The sequence below is a fragment of the Manis javanica genome, chromosome 4 (genome assembly GCF_040802235.1).
Source record: "Manis javanica isolate MJ-LG chromosome 4, MJ_LKY, whole genome shotgun sequence".
Classification (NCBI taxonomy): domain Eukaryota; kingdom Metazoa; phylum Chordata; class Mammalia; order Pholidota; family Manidae; genus Manis; species Manis javanica.
The window spans coordinates 75,789,147-75,806,652 of record NC_133159.1 but is presented as its reverse complement, the minus strand read 5'-3'; the positions used below and the strand labels follow the sequence as shown (position 1 = coordinate 75,806,652).

The 17,506-nt window shown below is 38.9% G+C and overlaps 1 protein-coding gene across 7 annotated transcripts in view; it reads right to left on the bottom strand.

The window, feature by feature from the left end:
- The window catches only part of LRRC8D (leucine rich repeat containing 8 VRAC subunit D), a 106,361-nt gene that overhangs the window by 53,062 nt on the left and 35,793 nt on the right, over positions 1–17,506 (bottom strand). The window lies entirely within an intron of this gene.

The window sequence follows — 17,506 nt, the reverse complement described above, 5'->3', positions numbered from 1 at the left end:
AGCCAGGTAAATGTACAAATTGTCCTAGAATTCAGAATCAATTTCTTTAAAAAAAAAAACAAAGAAAGGGGTAAATAATAAGGATTGCTTTGCTACACTAGGCCACAAAAAAAAAAAACTATGAAGCAATAATAAGAGCAACAAACAGAGTTTTTACTACATGCAAGGCACTGTTTAAGCACTTAAACTTTATAACAATCTTGTAAGGTAGGTACTAATTCCCTTCCTGTTTGACAAATGAGGAAATTGAGGCAGACAGAAGCTAAGTAACTTGACCAAGGTCAAAAAGCTGTTGAGTGGCAGACATGGATCCTAAACAGGTAACTTAAAACTCACAATGGAAAAAATGAAAAGTTCTAAAATGTATCCTTTCTAGATGCTTCTGTCCCCAGGCTCCCTCTTCCCAGTGGCCTAAAATAAACCTTTGACAGTACTTAACTGACATCCCACAGCCAACCCTAACCTGAAACCTTTTCTCTAGTCCTGTACAATCTGTTACAGTTACCAGCAGTCAAATGTAGCTATTTAAATGTGAATTGATTTTTAAAATTAAGTTAATTAAAGCTAGATAAAATGGGAATCTCAGTTACTCAGTCACATTACCCACCCTACTCAACTTCAATGATCAGTGGCTAGCCTATTGGAGAGTATAGACAGAAATGTTTCCATCTTGACAGCGAGTTTCTCTTGGATAGCTCAGCTGCCTAACAAACTTTTTCTGTGATAAACAGTTCAGGTTTTGCAGGCTCTATGGTCTTTGTAGCAACCACTCAATTCCACCATTGTTGTGCCTAGCAACCACAGATAACACATAAACTCATGAATCTGGCTCTGTTCCAAAAAGCAGGCAGCAGTCCCACAGGCCAGTTTACAAAGCCTTATCCTGGATGCCTCTGGAGTTTTCAACTTTTCTTCCTTACCCAGCAGAGAAAAGAACTGTAGGAGAGTAAGTATCCCCTGCATGCTCTGGAGAGAAACTTGTGTCCCACGATTCTTCCCTATCTCATCTCTTCTATGGGTAAGTGCACATCTTCTAACCCAGGAGCTCTTAATCAGTTTTTAAAACACAGACTTTAGGGCCCCATGTGCAAAGATTGATTTTGTGGGTCAGAGGTGGAGCCCAGGTGTCTGCATGTTAAATGAGACCCACAGTGGTCTGTGGACCACGATATGCAAAACACAGCCTATAACACATTAGGTGGGGGAACAGATGGGGAGTTAGAAGGTAAATTCCCCTCTAGAAGTTGTAATCCCTAGACAAAAGAGAGAAGCTATCACTTAACTGCAGAGACCCAGCAAAGTCCAAGTGTCAAGTGCACAGATGAGGGAACAAATGAGGTCTCAGATGGGTCCATCAAGAAAATGCACTGAGTAGATGGGAAACCTAGGAAGAATGGAGGCCTCCTGGCTTGAAATGCAGAGGACATAAAAGCTTTTCAGAGGGACCTCAGTGCTGACATGCTCCCAGTGTGTGTGGAGTCTCATCCGGTCTGCTGTTCTGAAGCCCAGAAGAACTGCAAAGAATCTTAAAGTCTTATCTTTCTTTACATTATTTTTTCTTCTTTTATAAACAGATTGATTCATTATTAGCTATAACCTCCAAATTCCTCAACATCTTGATGCCTTAGTTTCTTCCTAAAATTAAACAAAGTATACTGAGGTATTTGTGAAAATCAAATGAAGTAATATTTGTAAGAACTTACAACACTGTTTCGAAAAACGAATTTTTAAAAAATCACTATTCTATAAAACACACAAATGACAACAAAAACCTAAATGGAGAATGTGCTCTGTGGCCCAGGAGGCCTGAGGTGACCTGCACACCTCCCTGTTCTGAACTGTCCCCCTGCTCTTCCCATAGCTCACTCTGCTCTGCCAGGGTGCCCTTCCTCAACCACAGAGCTGTCTGTCGTAAGGCCTTCGCACTTACATTTCCTCTGCTCAGAATGCTTGTTCCCCTAGTGTCCCATCTGGCTTGTACCTTCACTCCTTTCAGGTCTCTGGCTCAAGTGTCACACAATCTGAAAGTCCTTCCCCAATCACTAACACCCTCTTCTCCTGTTGCTGTGTCCCCTTATCTTGCTTGATTTTTCTTATTAGCACTTATTACAGGATAGCTAATAGATACCCATAGAATGCATGCTTATCAGTCCCATCTACTATACAGTCTCTTTATGATCCCTACTGTATCTCTAGCTCCTAAAACAGTTCCTGGAAAACAGCAAATGAACAAAAACTATTTATGACATGAACTAATGAGTGGATGAAGAACATTTAATGAACTCTTATTATATTACAGTACTTTGTAAGGGCCAGGTAGTCAAGTATTTTAGAGCCTCTCACTTTTTAAATCACATGTATATTCTAAAAGTTGTAGTCTGGTAAATTCCTTCCACATTAAAAGAAATAAAACAGGAAGATCTGACAATCTAAAGAACATTTATACTTTGAGTCAAGTCCAAAGATTCTGCTTGGCTACTTAACATATAAAATAACATTGTTCATGGCTTCATTCAGACATCTCATTTATCCTCATAATGATCTTGAGGGTAAAGATGGGATAGATATTTCTCCCACTTATTAATGAGAAATTATTCAAAAGCTGCCTTATACACACACCATGGATAAGTAATAAAACTGGAAATCAGACATCCTTTCCCCTCTCACAAGTTTTTACTGAATCACTAAGACTAAATGATTCAAATGCCACTTATGAGATATTCCTATTATAGAAACTACTGGAATGACAGTCACAGCAAAGTCTTAGTAGAACTCAGAATTAAATGGATATATGAATAAACATTCTCATTAGCCAATCCAGCCAGCCTCCTTTTCTACCAACCTCTTAACATTCCTGACTATTCCTTAAGACTTTATCTCTACTTTTATTTGTGAGTGGCAGTTATAGTTATTAAATGTCACTTTCTGGCCACAAGTCAAATTAAACATCTCCAATTCAGATTACTGCATACTTCTCATCACTAGATGGTATCTGCATCCTATGTCGATACATACTGAGCAGAGAAGAAGGCAGGATCCACAAACAACAGGCAACATGTGGAAAGTCACCCCATTCTTTACTGAGCGTGGATTTTTATTTTAGGCGATACAGTCTCATTACTCTTGATATGAGACACATCTAAGCAAAACATCTCTCTAATAAACAAAAAATTTCATACTTCTGTAAGAACAATGAGGAAATCAGAGTCATCATTTAAGGGTCACACAGTCCAACATCATCTTATCACAGATGAGAAAATTGAGAGCCAAGTGAGTTAAAAGATTGTCCAAAACCACACAGCTAGTTTTTGCAAGAGCGAGAGCTAAACACCCAGTCTGCTACCTCCCAATCCAGAGTTGTACATTTACAGGCTGACAATCCATATAAACGGGGACCTTTTCCTCCTAGTTTTCCCTGTAATGAGATTTTTGGTTTTGTGTAGAGGAAAATTAGTCATTAAACAAAGTACCCACAGACCTTTTGACCGTTAAATGCCCCATAAATATTTGAAGTGAACTGAACCAAATCTGGATATGACCTATCCCCATAAAAAGCAGAACGCCTAATACTTAAAGACTATTCCATTTGTGATTTTTGGTTTCCATAGTGATACATAACATTTAGTGCTATAAGTGGTCTGGCTTACATCTATGAACAAGCATTTCCTGATGAATGGCAACTCCCACAAGATATAATTTCCCAAATATTTTAGACCACTGATGAGGAAAAAACATTCCCCATCGAAAAGATCAATAACTAATTAGGTCATTCAGTATTGAAAGGCACTGTAAGTTTGTTATGATACAGCTGATACTCTGCCCTTATAAATTTGTTTTAGGAACATAAGGGTAACATTTGAGCTCTATTAGCAAACTTATTAGACAGGACTATGAATTTAGGATTGTAAGAACCATGTCATAAATTTGATTCAATAGTTTAAGTCAAGGTACTTTCAATCCTACACAATGACCACGATGTATTTCATATTTTAATTCTTCAGTGGTTAGCTTGAGCTTTACAGGATGGTCCTGCTTTATGACACTGACACCCCTCTTCTATTGTATCCAGCATATTGGGAACTCAGCAATGCTGTCATTCCTTCTGAACATAATCTCAGAGTGATGTACAAAGGAGAAGCCATGGCAAGGAGCCGTGAGCTTCAATAACCACCTTTCCCCTCATGCCTACAGCTGTCTTTTGTGTGAGATAGTTCAGTGTTTCCACAAGAACTAAACTTACCAAAAATGTTTAAGGTAATAAGTCATTAAAAATAGAGGAGGCTTCAGAGTTGGTTCTTTTGAGAAAATAAAAATAGATAAACCCCTAGCCAGACTTATCAAGAAAAAGAGAGAGTACAACATAAGCAAAACCAGAAATGCAGAAGGAATAATTACAGTGGACACCACAGAAATACAAAGAATTACTAGAGGATACTAGGAAAAATTATGTCAATAAGTTGGACAACCGAGAAGAAATGGACAACTTTCTAGAAAAATACAACCTTTCAAGACTGACCCAGGAACTAACAGGGAATCTGAACAGACCAATTACCAGCAATGAAACTGAACTGGTAATCAAAAAATTACCTAAGAACAAAACCCCTGAAACAGATGGCTTCACCACTAAATTTTATCAAACATTTAGTGAAGACCTAATACCCATCCTCCTTAAAGTTTTCCAAAAAGTAGAAGAGGGAATACTTCCAAACTCATTCTATGAGGCCAGCATCCCTCTAATACCAAAACCAGATAAAGACACCACAAAAAAAATAATAGAATATCCCTGATGAACACAGATGTAAAAATCTTCAACAATGTATTAGCAAACCAAATTCAAAACTACATCAAAAAGATCATCCATCACTACCGAATGGAATTTATTCCAGGGATGCAAGGATGGTATAATATTCACAAATCAATCAATATCATACAAAACATTAATGAAAGAAGGATAAAAACCACATGATCTCAGTAAATACTGAAAAAGTATTTGACAAAATTCAACATCCATTCATGATAAAAACCCTCAACAAAATGGGTAGAGGGTGTGTACCTCAACATAATAAAGGCCATATATGACAAATCCACAGTCAACATCACCCTAAATAGCAAAAAGCTGAAAGCTTTTCTTCTAAGACCAGGAACAATACAGGATGTTGACTCACCACTTTTATTTAACATAGTACTAGAGGTCCTAGCCCCAGAAATCAGACAAAACAAGAGGTAAAAGGAATCCAAATTGGTAAGGAAGAAGTTAAACTGTCACTATTTGCAAATGGCATGATATTATACATAGAAAACCCCAAAGATTCCATCAAAAAACTATTAGAACTAATAAATGAATTCAGCAATGTTACAGGATACAAAATTAATACACAGAAATCTGTTGCATTTTTATACACTAACAATGAACTAACAGAAAGAGAAATCAGGAAAACAACTCCAATTACAATTGCATCAAAAATAAAATACCTAGGAATAAACCTAGCTTAGGAGGCGAAAGACCTATACTCTGAAAACTACAATACACCTATGAGAGAAATTAAGGAAGACACCAAGAAATGGAGTCTATCCCATGCTCATGGATAAGAATTAATATTGTCAAAATGGCCATCCTGACCAAAGCAATTTACAGATTCAATGCAATCACTATCAAAATATTAACAGTATTTTTCAATGAACCAGAACAGTTCTAAAATTCATATGGAACCACAAAAGACACCAAAGAGCCAAAGCCATCCTGAGAAGGAAGAACAAAAGCTGTGGGGATTACATTCCCTGACTTCAAGCTCTACTACAAAGCTATAGTAATCAAAACAGTCTGGTATTGGCACAAAAACAGACCCACAGAACAATGGAACAGAATAGAGAGTGCAAATATAAACCCTGACATATATGGTCAATTAATATATGATAAAGGAGCTATGGATATACAATGGGGAAAAGACAGCCTCTTCAACAACTAGTGTTGGAAAAACTGGACAGCTACATATAAGAGAATGAAACTGGATTATTGTCTAGCTCCATACACAAAAGTAAACTCAAACTGGATCAAAGACCTGAACGTAAGTCATGAAACCATAAAACTCACAGAAGAAAACATAGGCAAAAATCTCTTGAATATAACCATGAGCAACTTTTTCCTGAACACATCTCCTCGGGCAAGGGAAACAGAGTAAAAAATGGACAAGTGGGTCTACATCAAACTAAAAAGCTTCTGTACAGTAAAGGACACCATCAGCAGAACAAAAAAGGTATCCTATAATATGGGAGAATATATTCATACAACAATTTATCCAATAAGGGGTTAACATCCAAAGTATATGAAGAACTAATGCCTGGACACCCCCAAAATAACAACTGATTAAAAAATGGGTGGAGGACCTGAATAGACACTTCTTCAAAGAAGAAATCTGAATGGCCAACAGGCACATGAAATGATGCTCCACATGGCTAATTATTAGGGAAATGCAAATTAAAACCACAATGAGATACCACCTCACATCAGTTAGGGTGGCTGCCATCCAAAAAACAAGGAACAACAAATGCTGGCAAGGATGTAGAGAAAGGGGAACTCCTATACTGCTGGTGAGAATGTAAATTGGTGCAACCACTATAGAAAGCAGTATGGAGGCTCCTGAGAAAACTAAAAATATAAATATCATTCGATCCAGTAATTCCACTTCCAGGAATTTAACCAAAGAAAACAAAATCCCTGATCTGAAAAAATATATGCACCCCTATGTTTATCACCGCAGTATTTGCAACAGACAAGATATGGAAGCAACCTAAGTGTCCACCAATAGATGAATGAATAAAGAAGATATGGTACATATACACAATGGAATATCATTCAGCCATAAACAGAAAAGAAATCCTGCCATTTGCAACAACACTGATGGATCTAAAGGATATTGTGCTCAGTGAAATAAGCCAGGTAGAGAAAGACAAATACCATATGCCATATGATTTCACTTATTTGTGGAATATGAAAACAGCAAAACAGAAGAAATAAAACAGTAGTAGACTCATAGACACAGAGAAGTGACTACTGGTCACCAAGGGGGAGGTGTTGGGTCAGTGGGGAGGGAGGGTGAGGGGAATTAAGGGGCACATATAAACTGATCACTGGACAGTAAATACAGCATGGAGAATATCGTCAGTGATTCTGTAACATCTTTCTATGTTGATAGTAACCACACTAGAGGGGGTGAAGATTTAATAATATGAGTAACTGTTGAACCACTGTGTTGCACATTTGAAATCAATATAAGATCAAGGATACTTTAATAAAAAAAAAAAGGAGGATGCTAAGAAGGGTATACATGCAATTACACATTTAGAAATAATGCCCCCCTCCACAACCCCCAGCATTCTCTTTTCAGAAGGCTGTAACAGAGACACTGATTTTGATCTCTTTCCTATTTTTGCAACTTTGTGTTGACAGCTTTGAGGGGTTGCTGAGTTGGACGGAAGGAGTCAAGTATTTCTCAAAGAGGACAGGCTGAATTAGTATCTTGATGTTCCCTGGATCTCTATTAGCTCTCCCCTGTTCAATTACAGAAGCCTGTACACACTGTTTCTAAGAACATTTCAACAAAATTGCCTTTGGTGAGAACAAGACAACTGTTCACAGTCTGGACAGAATAAGCTAATCTTTTGTACTGGAAGCCTGGTTTTAATTGGCTTAAAAATCCATCTTTAATCATCTCAGGTTATAAACTATTCCTACCTAAAATTCTCAAGGTTCTATCCCAGTTTCAGCTCTCCACTAACCCTCTCCCAAACTTGTGAAAATTAAGCAAAATATTAAATAAGAGTTAGGCCTTTAAAAAACATTCATGCAAGCTTTGTCCTAACATAAGCACTTATTATACACCTGGCACAGTGCAGGAGATAAGTTAGTACAGTCCCTGAGGATAATTATGAACATCCATTTAAGAGAAGAGGGGCAAAGTTCGGGAAAAGAACAAAAAAACACTGCATTCACTTCAAGGAAATGCCGCTGAATTTAGCAAATAAATAAAACCCAGAGGAAAGTCAAATAGCTAAATACAGATACTGTTTGGTTTCTCCAAAAGACAGCATAGATTTACCCCTTCAACATCATTTGGATATGTTTCTCACAGTAAGGCTGCCCTCACGGAAATTCTCAGAGAGGTGGAATGAGTAAACCAAAGCTGGGGAATGCAGAACAGACTGCTAGTGTTTGGTAGAGAACACGGCTGATGGGTGGCTCACCTTATGCCTCCTCTGTGACATACAGCAGAACAAAGTCCTGGTCACTAAGGGCCCCCATAAAGAGTGAAGAAAGCATTAACGGCTAACTAATTGCTCTACTTCCCACCCCACTGGACAGTGTCAAACCTCACGTCTTGGTAATGAGTGGTTTTGCCTGGAACGCATATATGCAACATCTCTTGACAGCAGCCAGCAGAACACTCTATGTTCCACTTCCAGATGATAAAGCTGCTCATTACGCATACTGGGCAACTCACTTCAATGAGCACAGACCATCAAAGTTTAATATTTAGTTAGCTAGCAGCATGTTAGTTGCTGTAAGGAGATAATTTACATTTAAGCTACAGTACTTGTTCCAAAAATATGCATTTAAGTTGGGGACCATTTATACATTCTCAGGAAAGTGATTATGTATAGACACCTAAACCATATACCAATTCATAAAATATAAATTCGAAATTCTGCAAGAGGTTGACAGGTACTGAGGAAGAAATTACTCAAGGGGCTGAGCCATACCATGTCAACAGAACTGTAATGGCCCCAATGCCAAATGAAGGTAAAAGCCAAGGGCGCCCAACAGCAAAACTGGAGAAATATGAGATAGCATTTAAAAGCAAATAAACAAAACTAAAGACCTTGAAAGTATGATAAAAAAAGAAAAAAACCTCATAATATTTTTAATGCAGTTTTACTACAAAAAAGAGCCACTGAAGGTACTGAAATAAGCCTGTCCACCATCTGTACCAAGCCACAGGCAATCAGAAACTATGGGTCACCAACATTTCCAATTGCAAATCACTAGTAAGTTTTATAACGAAGCTGACTGACATAAATCATTAACTCTTGTGATGATAGTTAAGGGATCTTGGTAGCATTCCTGTAGTAGTATTAATGAAAAAGTGGAACTTTCTCGCTATTAGAGACCTAAGAGTAATTATAAGTTATGTAAATTAATATAAATGAGAACAGCCAAAGAACTCTAAGCTTTGAATTCTGTTCAAATATATTTTAAGTCTCAAAGTAAATATATATTTTCAGGAGTGGTAAGTGGATATCTCCTGAATATTTGAACCCTGAAAGACAGTTATGTACCATCACTTGGGAGAAAAGCATTTCTGTGTGTTTTTAATTAATCATTAATGAGGCTCCAATACCAACTCAACCTCAGGTAATCATCTACTCACTTTTTTTTTTATCAAAGTACAAAATAGGAACTTCATTACGCTGCCCATGACATGTTTAGTACATTAACCCACGACACTGACATTTAACCCTGGATATACTTGAGATAATTTTACTCTGTAAACATAAGACAGCTGCAAGACAAGACCAGAGATAATCACCACACTAAATGCCTGGGGCCTGTACCTTCTAGCAGCAGCAAATGACTTTTCTTCACTAGTATTTTATCTGTAAACAACTAACATAACTTCCCAAACTTGAGGAATGAAAGAAATAGCAACACAGGGTAACTTCATCATGTGCCACTTCAATTCTATATTGCTAAGTATCTCAACTCAGAAATCGACTGTGAAGTAGAATTATTAAAGTTTAATTATATACCTAAATTGAAGGTAAGGAGTCTCCTATAGAAACTACTTAAATTCTTCCAAAAATAATAAAGTGCTGAGACTACTCCTGGTTTAGTTTAAAATGATCAAACTGGACAAATGTTCATTAGGTTGAACTGGGAGGGACACCAAGTCACAGGCTGTCAATGTTCCCTACCAGGTCTGTTTCCCTGAAATGAAAGCTCAGTCTTCAGGAACCTTATAGTCAGGGACGGGGCTGGATAGATGTTCGGACCTACGATGTGAAGCACCCGTGTTGCCAGATTCAGTTCCTTTGGGGAGGGGTAGAATGTGAATTTCCTCAGTGACAAAATGTTGTTTCCTGAGTTCCCCTTTCTCAGTGTTCCTGCTTAAAAGAAAATTCTGCAAAAATGCAGGAAAACTTTAGTAAAAGTACTAATAGTTTAAACCCTTTTCTTGCCTTCTACAACTACCAGAGTCCAAGAGAAACTTTTGAGTTCATCAATTTTCTAGAAAAACTACAAGGCAAGCAGACACAATGAACTTCTTTTATCTTCTAATTGACTAAAGTACCCAGGGTCTTGGACTAGCAGAGTAGAGCCTTGGGTCTAAGCTGACCACTGGCTTTATAGTAATACTCACCCCAGCTCTCCCCAGTCCTACCGCTCTGCGGCAAGCGGGCTCCCAGTCCACGTCTCCCAGGTCAGAGTTCTGAAAGCCATCTTTGAGTCTCTCTCGCTCTCACACCCAGAAGGTTGCCAGGTTCTAACGGTTTCAGCTCAGAAACCTTTCATACTGGTCCTCTCCTCCCCACTGCCTAAATCAAGGCTGTACCCCATACTGGACTCTCTCCTGTCGTCCATCTCTGCCTGCTCCAGTCTATACTTCACAAGCTCTCAGTTCTACTTCTTCAGAAAAGGAAAAGAAAATCTAATCATGACTCTCCCCAGGTTAAAATCCCCCGCTGATTCTAGGTCGAGTCCAACCTTCCCAGGTGGGCACAAGCCACATCACCACTGAAGGCACACTCATGGCCACACCTGTGAGTCCCTGCCACACTCCGCTGTGCCCGCAGTGAGCAGGCCAACCGGGCGGAGACAGAATCTCCCTTCAGGTAATGGCTGTGCTAATAAGGACACCAAGTTCTTATTCTACATCTTCCCAAGCCCTGCAGCAAAGACTGAGAGGATTAAGGAAAGACTTTTTTGTGCTGAATACAAGGGTGGAGAGCACTGGCTGTAGGCCTGGAATCCTCCTGGCCTGCCTCTTTGGGCCAGTGTAATACTCGGCAAATTACTCAGTTGTTCTGAGCCTCAATCCTTTGCTATAATATGGGAGTAAGAGCAGGACTGACCTCACTCAAGTGCTTTGTTAACTAAGTAACACAGTGACGGTATGCTGCTTAGCACAGTGCCTGGTATATAGTTAGAGCTCAACAATTAGCTTTTTATTATTATGAGAGTTGATTCACCTTATACAGGGAGGAATAAGGTGAGGCATATTTAGATAAATAAACCTCACTGGCATCATGGAGTTCACAAGTACCTTTTATGTGTGTGTGGTAGCAGTCATAGGACAGATTAGGCAGGTTTTTTTTTAAAAAAAAAAACAAACCTGTGTGATCTGAGGAGGCCTGGCAGTTTTTAAGGAAACCTAAGGATGCTTTATTTTACAGCCCCTTTTTAAATAATGTAAAGATCCTGGCGAGAGATCACTAGCTTCAAATTCTTCTATTTTATGATTCTGAACTCTTAGTTTGTCTGCTGTATTCAAGGTTATATCTTCTTCAAAACCAAGAATAAATACTTTGTGCCAGACACCAAACAAGGTAATGGAGACTATAAAGATAACTTTTGTATTTTCCCACCATTTGCTTTGGCTTGGTGGTGCAGGTAATTTAACACCTTGCAAGGGAATCTCTTACATTTAGGCCCATTTTCCATCTTCTCCTCCTTCCTTTGCTTATCAGACAAGGACCCCTTTTAGTAGGTTTCTAAAAATGAGAAGATTGTTCAACTGCTTTTGCTTAAATTCTAACCTGCCAATAGCAGTCCTTTTGATGAAGGCAGCTATTTTCTCTCAGTCTTCCAAACCTTGAAATCACAGTAATTCGGATCAAAATTGTATCTTCTTAAGTGAATTAGACTTCCTAAAAGTCAAGGAAAACTTCATTTTAAGAAAAAAGTGTTTAATTAAGTGTCTTCACATGAAAAGGTGCTCTGTATCATCAGTCATTAGAGAAATCAAAATCACAATGAGATACCATTTCACGCCTCCCAAGATGGGTTATAATAAAAAAACAGAGATAGAAACAAGTGTCAGCCAGCATGTGGAGAAATCAAAACCCTGGTAGGCATGTAAAATGATACAGCTGTGCTGAAAACCAACTTGGCAATTCCTCAGAATGTGAACTATAGGATTATCATATGGCCTATCAATTCCACTCCTAGGTACATACCAAGAAAAATGAAAATACATGTTCACCCAAAAACTTGTACACAAATGTTCGGAGCAACATTACACACTACAGCTAAAAAGCGGGTACCCAAATGTCTGTCAACCAATAGACTATCAAAAATTCTTATCTATCAAAAGTTTGGGAGATTGGTTTGACAATGTGAATATACCACCACTGAACATGCATTTTAAAATTTTGGCCTATGTATACAATGGAATATTATTTGACCATAAAAAGAAATGAAATACTGACAGGCGCTGCGACACAGCTAACACTGAAGACATCATACACGATGTTCAGTGAAAGAGGCTGGTCACAAGAGACCACATATTATATGATTCTATTTATAGTAAATGTCCAGCAGAGGCAAACCTACAGAGACAGAAAGTAGGTAAGTGGTTGCCAGGGGCATGGGGGAGAATGGGGAACAACTTGTAATTGCTATAAACTTTCTTTTGGGTGTTAAATATTATAAAATTGATTGTGTTGATGACTGTACAACTCTGTGAATATACTAAACACCATTAAATTGTATACTTTAAACGCACCAATTGTATGGTATGTGAGTTATATCTCAATACAGCTATTAAAACAAAGAAGAAAAATTAATCAAGTGACTTGCTAAGTCCTTAGGCCAGAGCCATGATGTTGTTTAGCTTAATCAATGCCTTCAACTTTGGGGTCTACATCAACAAGATCTGCATCAATTTGTCCTTTGAATGTTGAGTCTAAGGACCTGGTATACCTGAAACCTTCACTGCCCGCCAGCTGCTCTGCTGTGCTCTTACTGTGCCCTCCTCAACAGGTGCTCCACGCCCGAGTGGCAGGGCTGCTTGCAGGGTTACCTAGGGAACCACACACAGCCAGTGAGCTGACAGCAGAGAGCCTATAAGGCCTTAGTGAGATCAGAAAACAAGGCTTCTCCATCCTTTTCACCAAGAAGGAATTTTGTTAAGATGAAGGGACAGGCTAGGACGTTAGATAAGTAGAGAACCAAGGGAATGACTCACATGAGCCAGACCACCTCAAGAAAAACAATGACCTAGCACAGTGATATGTCTGACACGAGCATGTGTTCTCAAATGGGGGTCTGAGGAACTCTGGAGGACCACAGACACATGCAAGACTGTGACTTCTCCAAAATGACCTTTCAATTTCATGTTTTGGTTTTAGTGTTAATGTAGAAGAAACTGATGCAAACGCACACCGGACCACACGAATGATCTCCTGACCCGCACGGAGTCCAGGCCCGCACCTGGTTGCAGCGGCACCAAGGGACCCTCATCAGTGACAGGCTCAGGTGTGCCAGCAAGCACAGGCGGGAGTGGTAAAGGTCAGCTGGAGACTGAGTGAGGCTTTGATTTCATGACGCCATGAAATGGCATGCAGCGGAGTACTGTACTGTGTTAACTGTTGCAGGCTAACGAGGAAGAGACAGAGGCAGATTTCATACATAATCGATGTGGTCACACTATGCAGAAGTCAATCATATTGAAGAATTCATAGTCATACCTTCATAATGGCATGAAGGTGTTGCAGGACAAAGGTTTTGTTTCAGTAGTTCAAAAATTACAATGAGGAGGCAATGGTGAGGCAATGGTAAGAAAAAGAGTTCTGTTCAAGTTTTTTTTTTTTTCTTGGAATAGTGTGAGTCATTGCTATCATCTATTGACTTCCTTCAGCAGACTGACACTTAGCTGCATGCCGAAACTTTAAAAATGTTCCACATCTGTAAGAACTAAAATTAACAAACATTATATTCCTATTCTGATTCTAGTAATAGTTGGATTAGATGTATGTTTGAGGTTGATTTCAGTAACTGGAGTACTAATCTTATCTGCATGAGACATTACAGCACCAGCGAGAAAATTAGAAACCACTAAAACCAGCAAAATTGTATGTAGTTCAAGGACTGCTGACAGTTGTGGTCTGATGGGGTCTCATGGTTCTAAGGCACCAAGGAAGGCCTTCAAGTCCATAATGTGCTTGTGAATAAAATATTTATTGCAAATAAGTATTCTTTGAAGTACTATTACCAAAATCAAAGGACTGATAGATATGCATTAAGTATACATTAGGACCCAAGGCAACAACTTTGTATTATTTTTAGAAACCAACACAGGTGATTTAGTTTCAGCAAAAGAACATTCATCATTAGTACTTTTTGTCTACCTTTTAATGGTTCTTAAATACCTTTGCTATTATTTGCGATTTTTCAAACGTTTCAATAGCTGTGTAAGAGCTATAAGGACAAGGAGTATATATCCTCCATGTTCGTACATATTTAGTAGAATTAAGCAAAGCTAATTTAAGACAACAAGGGGAGTCTGCTGAAAACTTCTAAAGGAAAGAAATTCATGCATGAGCTGTTAGTGATCAATACTATAAGTAATAATATGGGAGTGATTTGGAACATATTCAAAAAACATTTGAGATCCTACTGCGTTTCAGGCATTAGGATACTGTGGGGAAGAAGACAGGGCTTGGGATCTATTAGAAAAGGCAAGTAAATGCAATAAATGAACGGTTGAGGGGGGACAAGGATATGAAGGATATGACATTTAAGTTAAAGCAAAGGAAGAAATGGGAGTTAGCTAAACAAAAGTGAAGCAGCAGAGAGGGAAAACGGCGTTCTAGGCATCAGACACATGCTGAAGGATCATTGTCATGAAAGTGAAACCGATTAGAGGAACAAGTTCCATGAGGCTGTAAATGGTGGGTGGGAGGTAAGGCAATAACTGGAGACTGGAGATGGGGGCAGACTTTCTCCTGCAAGGTCAAAGTCTTCTTAAGGAATCTGGTTTTTAACTCTCTATGAAGGAATCCTGCCTAAGGGCAAGGAGAGTCACTGAACACTCATGCTCTTACACAGGTCAGTGACACACTACATTTTGTTTTGTGAACACCCCGCAGGCTTCAGTGTGTAGAGAGCACTGGAGGTCAGAGTCAGGGAGGGCAGGTGGAGGCAGCTTCAGCAGTCCCCGCCAGACCGGACAGTGGCCGCGCTGGAGCTGTGTCCTGCAGCAGCACACTGGGGAGTTTCAGGAGGTTCACATCAAATTTAAGAACTTAAGTTTAAGATAGAATTGAGACAACTTGGCAACTCATTGCAGGTGGAAGGTAAATGAAAAGGATATTATGAAAAATGACGAAGGGGTAACTGGTGGATGGTGTCTTTCACAAGATGGAGGAAGAAATGTAAATCCTTGTATGTTGAGGACCACCGGCATTCAAAGACTGCTTTGTGCAAGTTGTTGAAAAAGTATTTTTGTTTTTCTTGCAATTTCATACCTTTGAATCTATTATAAAGAGTTTTTGTTGCTTTTTTTTAAAACAAAAATACTACTGACTTGCATAATCACTCGCACCCAGAGGCGGCAATATTCCAAACAAGTCTGTTCTTTTTGCAAAGTCTTGGTTCAAAGACAAAAATCAGAGAACAGATGAATCTTTTGATCCTTGCTAATGACATGGTGCTTCAGTGCAACCCCAAGTGCTACTTAAGACCTCTCTTTGATGGGACAGAGGGCAACAGCCCAACATAGGCACTCAGAAAGTTTAAGAGGTTCTGCTCAACACTTTTTGCCATAGAAACAAGGATTTAAATATCAAAGGAATTGGGAACTCAAGTTCAAGTGACCAATGCACCTGGCAGAATTTCAGCCAGCATTAACCTTTCTATGCAAATTCACAATTTTATAAGAACAAGTCTGAGAAAATTTTCCCATGATCCACCTCCTCGTGAACATTTTTAATATTTCAAAAATGCTTGAAAACCGGAACAAAGCAATAAAAAAATCTCAAAGGGTCACAGCAACTGGAATTAGTTTAAGAATGCATTATATATGAAAGACACCAGGGCCCTATAAACAGGGCTTCTTCACACCAAAGCACAAGAAAACAAAGGAAGAACTAAACCAACCCAGGCCACAGAAAACATCACGTGGAAGGAAATTCATGCTTGGCCTACCCTATACCAGAAACATCTCAAATAAAGAGGTTTGGTTTCTGTGTGCTCCCAAAAAGCAAAGAGTAGAAAAAGGAGAACCACGTTTTTAACATCTTGGAAGTGAGAGACAGAACTTTATTAATATTCCAGGTATTCAGGAGGCGAATAGAAGCAGAGGGCCCAGAGCCACCCTCCCTGCCTGTTTCCATAGCTCAGCCCATTTTCCACTCACTGCAGCACATGATCTACATTTGAGTTGGCTTCTACCTCTTCCTCCAGGGGCTGCAGATGGGAAGGCCATTCACACGGGTGATCATTTGTTTTATTTAGTCAACACTTGTGCTGTACTTACTATGAGCCAGGCACTGTCCTAAATGCTTCACAAATGAGAAGCTACTTAGTCTTCGTAACAACTGTATGAAGCAGGCACTAGGATTATTTTTGTTTTACATACAGGGAACTGAGGCATGGAGAGGCTATAAAATTTGCCCAAATTAAAAATGCTAGTTAAGTGATAAAGCTGAGACTTGAACCCACTCTTAATCATCTGACTAGGGAGCTATAAAGGTTATTATAACTGCCTCCTTTATTGCCTAAATTTTCATAGTTTTTTTAAATGAGGATTTGTTATTTTTATAATAACAAAAAGCTCTAAGATCACTTTTACTTTGAAATAGCAAACCAAAAAATAATTAAAAACAAAGCCTTGAAAACTCCATCTCTGAAATTATAGGAATAAACACTTCACCTGCTGGAGGTCATGGGCTAGGCCAGATGATCTTCCTTGGATCACCTGCCACAGACCGTCTATTTCGTATGCTGTTCCCCCATTGCACAGGCAGTAAGGGGAGCAGAAAATGTAGAGAAGGGCAGAATTATGAACATGTGGTCTGGTAAAACTGACCTGGGATTAAGCTGTATGACCTAGAACAAGCTGTTTAAGCCATGGACACTTCAGTTTCTGATCTGATAAAAGGGCATAGTTATAGCTGTCTCCTGGAGTTAACACATATAAACCACTAAAAACATAAAAGCACCTGGCATAACAAGAGGTCAAAAAAACTGTTAAACACAGAGGAATCAAACTGTCTAAATATGTGTCTATTTAATTATTCCTGGGCTGGAGCTATCAAATCAACCAACGGCTTCATAAAATCATCAAACATGGTCAAAAAAAGAATCTGAATAAGAACATAGGGTTTTCCATCCATGCCTTAGTTAGCAGTAAGGGCTAACAGGGTAAAGACCATCTTTGAGCCACAAAGAAATGACTCCCAGGTCTATAGGCTGGCATAATGGTGCTGCCCGGGAATGTAAGAAAATAAG